At 32.3% G+C, this 8,827-nt stretch overlaps 1 pseudogene; it reads right to left on the reverse strand.

The window, feature by feature from the left end:
• Window positions 1–94: 94 nt before the first annotated feature.
• On the reverse strand, window positions 95–3,947 carry LOC121223499 (RNA polymerase sigma factor sigB-like; annotated as a pseudogene).
• Window positions 3,948–8,827: the final 4,880 nt, after the last annotated feature.

An 8,827-nucleotide genomic window follows, 5' to 3' on the forward strand; every position in this document is an offset into this window, starting at 1 on the left:
TAAAATTTAATCGATCAAAATTATCTTTAATGACTACTTTAACTATCTATTGATTTATATTATTATTTTCAACATTGCCAACAATCCTAGAAAGTTGAATCAAACATAACCTTCATCTACATTTGATAATTAATGAGAAAAAAATGTTATTAGTGCCTGGATTTTATGTTTGATACAGTAAAAAAAAATTGCATGTTTTCTCTGAACTTGTAGGAATGAAAAAGGAAAACTAGAAGGAAAGAAATGAAGTATCTACGAGGCATATGAAAGTAAATATTGCTGCAGATGTTTTGTTCTCCTTTTGTTCTTCAATTTCCGAAAAGCGCATAGCTCGATTTGCCGGATTCTTTCCCTGCTTACACCCATCGACTCCCCGATTTCTTGCAATGTTTTCACCCTTCCATCTTCCATTCCGAACCTCCATCGAATCACTTGCCTTTCCCTTGGACTCAGACTGTCCAATACCTTCTCCAGATCCTTCTTCATGAACTGTTTCAGCAAGATATCTTCAGCTGAATCTGCTTCGGGATCCGCGATTACTTCCTGGACAAGAAAATAATGTGGTCCCGTTGGAACGAAATAGAAATGTGCCGTATCGATGACAGGTTAAAAATGGGAGAAAGGAATAGTAATTGCTGCATGTGAAATAGGACGGACCGACGGTTTAAGGTTTTGGTTGATCCCAATCTTTTGATCGAGTGATCTCGGAGCCTTTGGTGCAAGTAGAACAGCAGTGAGGCTCTTCATGGAGAGTCCTGTTGCCTCCGCAACTTCAATATTGTCAGGCTGTCTTCCATTTTCGCTGAACAACTGCTTTCTAGCCTCCTTCACTCTGTATGTTGCCTCGACCATGTGAAACTGTAAAACCGGAAAAGAGGTTGAGAAAGTTACAGATTTGCCTTTTTACTTCGATAATGATTGCATTTATCGCAAAGGGTGATGAATTTAGGACCAGAACAGTTTAGAACTTACCGGCAAGCGAATTGTCCTTGACCGATCGGAGAGAGACTTCCGTACAGCTTGCTTAATCCACCAATGCGCATAAGTTGAGAACTTGAAGCCTTTAGAAGCATCAAATTTCTCGGCACCTCTTATAAGGCCTCGGCATCCTTCCTGGGAGTGAATCACTCAAGATTCAGACACTAAAGCGTAAGCTAAATCAGCTATTTTCACGATAAATTCAACTTGTTCAGCAGCATGCTGGAGATCACATACCTGAACAAGATCTTGAAGATTCATTCCAGCCCCCTGATAATTTTTTGCAATCGAAATAACAAGCCGTATGTTGCTTTTAATCATTTTGTCCATGCAAATTGTGCCATAATTCAAGCGTTCCCGAAGGGTCTTCCGATCAACTTCAGCAGCAGCAGCCCATTGTGCAAAGGTAGGTGGTCGTCCACAGCGCTCCGCAAGCTCCTCATGGAGTCCTTCTAGTTTTAGCAAGTCCTGAAGTCATTTATAAGATGGCAAATTTATGTACAAAACAAAGAAGATGAGCTTACATTCAGAAATGCCTGTCGATTCATCATACCTGTATCCTTCTGACAACTCAAGTTCTTCATTAGCAGTGAGAAGCTTGGAAGTGTTGGTAGTCCCTCTCAAGTAACGCAATGGATCAGAGTAGTCTATATCTTGTAAGCACCACGCCGTTTTCTGTTGTAGAACCGGACTTCACTGAAACAACGTTGGTAGCAGCCTTCTCAGCTGCCTCGTTCTTTTAGCTTTTCGTTCAGTTTGGCGATTTGACCTCACTGCTATACTTCTGGATAATTGTTCCTCAGAAGTTTAGTTCTTCATTTGTGGCTCTATTCATCGGATTCTTTTGTGGAATTTGCTCTAAATGATCTTCTTCCAGTTCAAGTTCATCCGAGACGTAATCTCCAACAATACCGGCCCTCTCTGCTTCAGTAAACAGACCCCACTTTGATGTTAAAGTATCGGTTGCAGATGACCCTGGAGATTTCATTTCTGTTTTGGCAAAACCGTGATTCTTAACCATAATGGCAGCATCCTTAGCAACCTTAGCAGCTGCTCGTGCAAGAGCTACTGCTTCAGCAGCAGCAGCAGCAATTACGGCCTCATCACTTGTAAGAAGATTTTCAGTTGCTAAAGTTGCTCCGAAGCTTGCCTGCAAGACAACGAAATTATAACTCTTACACACACTTCATAGTATGACATCAAAACAAGCACCAAAATTTGAAGTAAACCGAACTTGGTCACCCTTAATGAAGTACTAAAAGAGAATTTAGAAGTGACTATCATCCAGAGATAATGAATTGTCTCAATTTGAAATGCATGATGTTCATATACAATATGAAGTTTACCTGAACATTACTGCTCATTGTCTAGCATGATCTTCATATAAAGAAGTTTATCTATGGGTAATGAACTCGATAAGGAAGAAAACATGTCAATTCCAGAAGTTCAATAGTAAATACCCCGCAATTTTCCGCTCTTATCTTGACATTATATACTCAAAATAACAAGACTGACCTCGGAAGGTGGACCAGTTGCCCCTGTATATGTCCATGGTCCATCGGTCACAACTGAATTCGAATGAGCTTCAAAAGATGGTATCTTAGCTTCTCTACATCAAGCACAGCCGTTGTTGCCATTGATGTCGATGAAGTGGTCGATAAAACACATTGTGAACGGAAATATATAGATTCTTTGTGTTTTGCTGCAGGGTTCAGCGAAGAAATCATGAGAAAACAAATAATGACAAATGGTACCATTAACAATTAGGACAATGAACATACAACAGAACATTACAAACCATTGTCATCCCAATCCCGTAATGTTACAGATACAAAAGAATGACTCTCATTATAATCTATGATCATTTACTGAATGTCAAGCAATACACCAAATTCTATCAGAGAACACGGTAAAATCCTCGGAAATTAACAGCCAACAAAAGGCCTGCTAAAGCAAAGACAAGACAAAGGCAACCAAGAGAAAATCAAACCGTATTACGTCCTCGAATGCTAAAGCCCAAATGAAGGTCATGAGTTCCACTATACTCTTTTTCCTTATGCAAAACATTAACACTAGAAATGTAGGCAATACGCATTGAACACCACTAAGACGAAAAGACCAAAGCGATAATGCAATATTGGCATAACTTAGATTGTTAAAAAGTGACATAACCACATTAAACTCTCACTCGTTCAGATACAGAAAGGTGGCTACACATAAAAAAATAAACAAATCCAGTAAAACCTATCTGAATTCTTGTAAAATAAAAGCATTGCTACCGGAACCGATTTAAGTTTATCGGATTAACTACTACCACCCTTCATAGATGTAATTGGGGTAAATTCATTGACTTTGTGCATTGAGATAACCAGCAAAAAGTACTACATATGAAATAAATCCAATAGTGGAGAAGCTACTTAAAACTATCACAAAAACAAAACACCCATTTTACTTCTTGATAAAATAAAGTCACTAGCTTTCAATCCAAATTCAAACTATTACAAAAATCAAAGTAAACCCATAATCCCAAATTAGTTCTGATTCAATGAAGTCTCCAACTTTCTATCAAGTCAACAATATATATACAGCAACAATCCATTTGAATTCCAATTCAAACAAAGCCATTTTTGAGAGTTAAAAGCTTACAATGGTGAGAATGGTGAGCTCTGAATTGGATAGAAAAAGTGTCTGGTTGGCACTTGAATTGTGGCAATAAACAAGACATCCTCTCTTCCAGCTTCTGACTGAGATATTAACTAAAAACAAACAAAAAAAGTGAACTTTCGGTTTCTCTTTAACAGCCCAATGATATGGTTCAGAAAATAAACAATGGGTTATCATTTAATTATCTCCATGTTGTGCCCAAGGATGAAAAAAATATATAAAATAAAGAGACTTACTGTTTCTGTTCTTGTTGTACTAAGTTTAAGTGTTTGACATTTTGAAGAAGAAGATTCCAGGGCTGGAAATCAAAGAAAAACAAAATGATTGAAGAACAGAGAAAAAGGAGAGATTTTGAGGAAAAGGGTAATGGATGTATTCTGATAAATAAGAGGATAAGGGGAAGCAGGGTTGCCTGCGGTTGAGAGAGAGACAACGGACACAGACTTTTTCTGGGGGGTTGAATTTCGATATTAGTCCTTCAATTATGCATAAGTTATGAATTTAGTCTCTCGTTTAAATTCTGCTATTAGTCCCTGAATTATTCATAAGTAATGAATTTAATCTCTATACTTTAAAATGATAATTTTGTACTTTTAGTATTTTAAAATTTCAGTATTGTTCAAACAAAATCTATTAATTCATTATATTTTTTTGTGTAACCACAGGTGTCCTCTCCTGTTTTATGGTTTGAGCCTAGTTTTGCTCATGTTAATAATGATATTCAAGTAAAGTCCCTCCCAACAATGTCAATTTCAAAATTCGAGCTTGATCCAAATACTGAGAAGGAAACCCACTTTTACTTCTTCCAACCACTTGTTGGTATTAAACTCATTAAGTTAATTTTTATTATTTTCACGTATTGTTCACACAAAATCAATTAATGGATTTGACAGTTGTCATTTTATGTCACTATCGAAATTTGAATTTCGAAAAGTATAGGAACTAAAAATGATCCAATTAGAAAATATGGATTAAAATCTACAACCAATTAAAATATAATGACTAATTCTACAACTTATGCAGAGTACAAAGATTAATTATTTTTCTCGACCAAATTATTGATTAAAAATTTGAAAGTCAAAATATGCTTCAAGTATTATACTTTTCATATATATAGAATTTAGTCTATATACTTCTATTTTAGGAATTTAGTCATATTACTTTTCGAATTTAAATATTTAGGTTTAGTTGTTAAAACCGTTAAATTTATTCTATTAAATTCTCTAGTGTGACATGTTAATTTTTTTTTTAAAAAAACCCACTCCGATAGTTGTTTTAAAAAAAAATGACATTTTAATGCACCTGAATTTATAGAAAATTTTTAAACAGTGTTAACAATCTTAAAATTCACGTTAACATTTAATCCAAATAAAGTATTTAGATTAATTAATGATATTATAAACATGAATGTGCTAAATTAATTATAAAATAGAGTCTAAAGATTAAATTTCAATTTTAAGCATAGCTTAAGGACCAAAACTAAAGTTTGACCATTATTATATACCAAAGAAAATGTAAAATATTATATATTCGGACGAGTGTGAGAATGCTTTAATATTTAAACCTTACTAATAATATATAAATATTGAGGTGTAAAACTATGTTAAAATTAAATTGAAATTTGACATAACATAAGGACTAAAACTGAAATTTGACCAGTTTTTATTATTTTTGGACAAGTGTCCGTTAACGAACGCTTAAGGACTTTCTTTCTTCTACAGTAGGTCGTAACTAGGATCAGTATCCATTCTTTCTTAAATAACGGAATAATTATAAATATGTCACTTAGTATTTCTGTTTTGGTCATTTATTTGACTTTTTTTTTTTTCATTATTTATCTAAATTTATATTTGTCAATCTTTCGTTAAATCACTAACATGGCCTTTTTTTTAGCAACTAATAAATTTAGCCTCTAATATTTATAAATTTATATTTTTCCTAATTTTAAAAATTCAACAATCTAGCCTCACTTTAGACATTTATCAATTTAGTTTACTTCTTAAGATCAAAATTCAAACTAAAAAAAAAAAAAAATTAAAGTATTTTTCCGATAAAATACATAAATTTGAAAATACAACAATATTACTTAATATCAATTTTTTTTTATTTTTAGTTTTTTTTAATATTTAAACTTAGCATTACCATTAGTCCCTTAATTTGCTGAGTGCTTGGCACTAGCCTATGCCGGACAATACCACTAGCGCTAATAAACCCTTTACCTCCCCAAACTACCCTGATTTCCACATCTCTTATCATGGCGCATTTGAACTAGGAATTAGTTGTGAAGTTGTTCAGGTATGGCCTTCACTAGTGGGTCTCTAAGACCTCATCCCCGCTTAGATTACACCCCATATCTACCGCTCTCAAGCAAAACTAAAATGTAACAACTCGTTTTGGGCAAAACTTCAATATATCGATTCTTATCATTTTCGCTTAAATGGATTTTTGACCCAACTAATATGTGGTCTAATGTAACAATGACTTTTTTTTTGATTTCAACCCCAAATTGTTTTTATTTCGATCATTAATAGATTTTTTTACACTAATTATGGTAGAAAACCATTATATATTAATATAAATTTTGCATTGACTTTCTTTTTATGCGGTAACCATTATAAATTTATTATGATAATACATAAAAAATTTCTATGTTATTTTAATTATATTAATTAATACTATAATTTTTTATAATAAATATTTAATTTGTATAAAAATTTACATATGTAATTTTACATGTTTAAAATGTTAAAACTTTACTTTATTATGAGTAATATTAGTGACAAACAGAATATTTAATTAATTTTTGGTACTCAAATTTCTTATGGTTCAATATATATATATTATATTATTCATTTCTATTTTATATCATGTTAATTACCTTCCCAATAATAAAATATATTTTTAAGGATTTCGTTAATTATTTTACATTATATACGTTTTTTTATCCCCGAATATTTCTCTAGCTTCGTTCCTAAAAAAATGATAAAGGAGATTAAATTAAATTATTTTAAAGGGCTAAATCTATAATTGTACATTTAAACAGATGTGCTAAATTAATGGGGCGAAATCTAAGGAACCTCTCCCTCTATAAAATCATTTCTATCATTTATTTTTTTCAAAGCCAAATGAGAATAGTTTAGGTTCCAAAGAATCTCCATGTAACTTTATCTGTCTTTCTTATGGCTTTCATTTATTTTTTTAATTCTTCATGTTAACCTTTAGCAATTTTAGGGGTATTTCATGGTCCAAATTTGTTGACTATATGTATTACTCCAATGGAGTTTCAATTTCCATTCATGATTACAAGAGATCGGCTTCATGATTATTTTTGCATGTTATACACTGTGTCATCATCCAGTCTGCTTGTCAAATATTGTTGCCAAAGGCTATGTTTATCTTCTTATGTATAATGTGACAGATGTATATGTCTACGGTCTTTATATAATGTCATGCAAGAGCATTATGTATAGTGTATGTGTATGAATCATTTTTGACAAAGGCATCCTATAGAGGCAAAATGTGATTATATTATTTCTGCAATATATATCATAATTTGGTATAGTATTTGTTAAATATTTACTTAATGTGTACGATCTTAATTTTCTTTTGTTTGAAGTTTATTTTTACTTTGTTAAAAACAGTTATTTTCGTTTCATCAATCTATAAAGTAAGAAACATGGGAGATAAAAAAATTTATATGCTTCACCTGGATCTTATCCCTACCCACCACAAGGATATCCTTCTCCTGGTGGTACACACAGACCCCGGATATCCCACTAGCTAAGATACCTCCATGGTGGGGATATCCTCCTCCAACGTATACCCCCACCAGTCGCTACAACATATCCTTCACCTGGAGGTTCTCTTCCTCCTCCTCCTCTTCTCCAGGATATCCCCTCCAGGACCAGATAGACAAATTCCCGAAGTTTATCCACAACTATTCACAGGCTTTGTTCCATAACCCTTTATAATATTTCCTATGACTTTCATACATACTATTACTACTTGTTTATGAAAATGATTATTGAAAAATGTTTTACCCAAATATTAAATGCTTGTTTCCTAATAAACTTCTTATTTTTCTAAAAAAAATTTTCTTAGAAAAAAATGCTCTATCATATCACATAAGTGAAAGTTAAATTACCGCAGTGTGGAGTAGTGGTGCATATGGGCCACCCTCACAATGGCATGGGCTAGCAACAGGAGTTACTATGGCCATTGCATGGAAGTTCAACAGGAATTTAGCTGGGACATGGCATGTATGCAGAGGTGGGTATCGTACAAGAAGTGAAGTAATTCTTTGCATACATAATATGCATGCAGTTTTTTTGTATAGAAGAATTGGTCATTGGAAAAGGAGTTGCATATCATCCTTTTTGCCCTAGCATAGCCAGGCTAAGGCACAAGTCTATCTGGTGTTTATTTTGTAATTTTTTCATATGTTAAATTATATGTATATTATGATTTTTAACACATTAATATATTATCATATTGACATTTGTGTATTATTCTGTTTGGTAATAGTTATTTAAATACTTTTTAAATGTGGTTAATCTTGGTAATTTTTTTCATACTGATTGAAATTTCTTTGTTTAAGTAGGCCTAGACTAATAATCGTTCATATTGTACTTTTTTTATCCAATAGACCTAACTAGAATATCACATTAGGCGAAATTTTTGTTTAGTAGCTGAAACTAGAATTTAGGTCCAATGAAAATACAAGTCCCTAATAGAGAATAATCAAATTAGGCATCAAGATAAAAAAAGCATCAGTTCAAACCTAAAAATAATTTAACCCAAAATTTAGCAACACAAACCTAACATATTCCATATAAACCAGTTTATAAATTGTTTATTTAAGTACATTATAGTATTCAATTAATAAAAATTATCATTACAATAAACTATCAACTAATAGAATCAGTTTAAGAAAATTTTCAAGTAAACAAAAAAAAAAACAAAATTTAATAGGTAAAATAAATTGAGAAAATGAGATAAAGTCTTGTGGAATTGGATAAATAAAATCATTAGCTCTAATAAACAAATTCTTAATAAAACTCTATATATCTTTTCTAACAGGAAGGTAAATAAGAAAAATTAGTATTGAGATAACCGATGTGATTTTTAGCTTTCACATTTAAAATCAATGTTCTTTCAGAAATAAATAAAAATATAACCAAATAAT

This window comes from Gossypium hirsutum, chromosome D11 (genome assembly GCF_007990345.1).
Source record: "Gossypium hirsutum isolate 1008001.06 chromosome D11, Gossypium_hirsutum_v2.1, whole genome shotgun sequence".
Taxonomy (NCBI): Eukaryota; Viridiplantae; Streptophyta; class Magnoliopsida; order Malvales; family Malvaceae; genus Gossypium; species Gossypium hirsutum.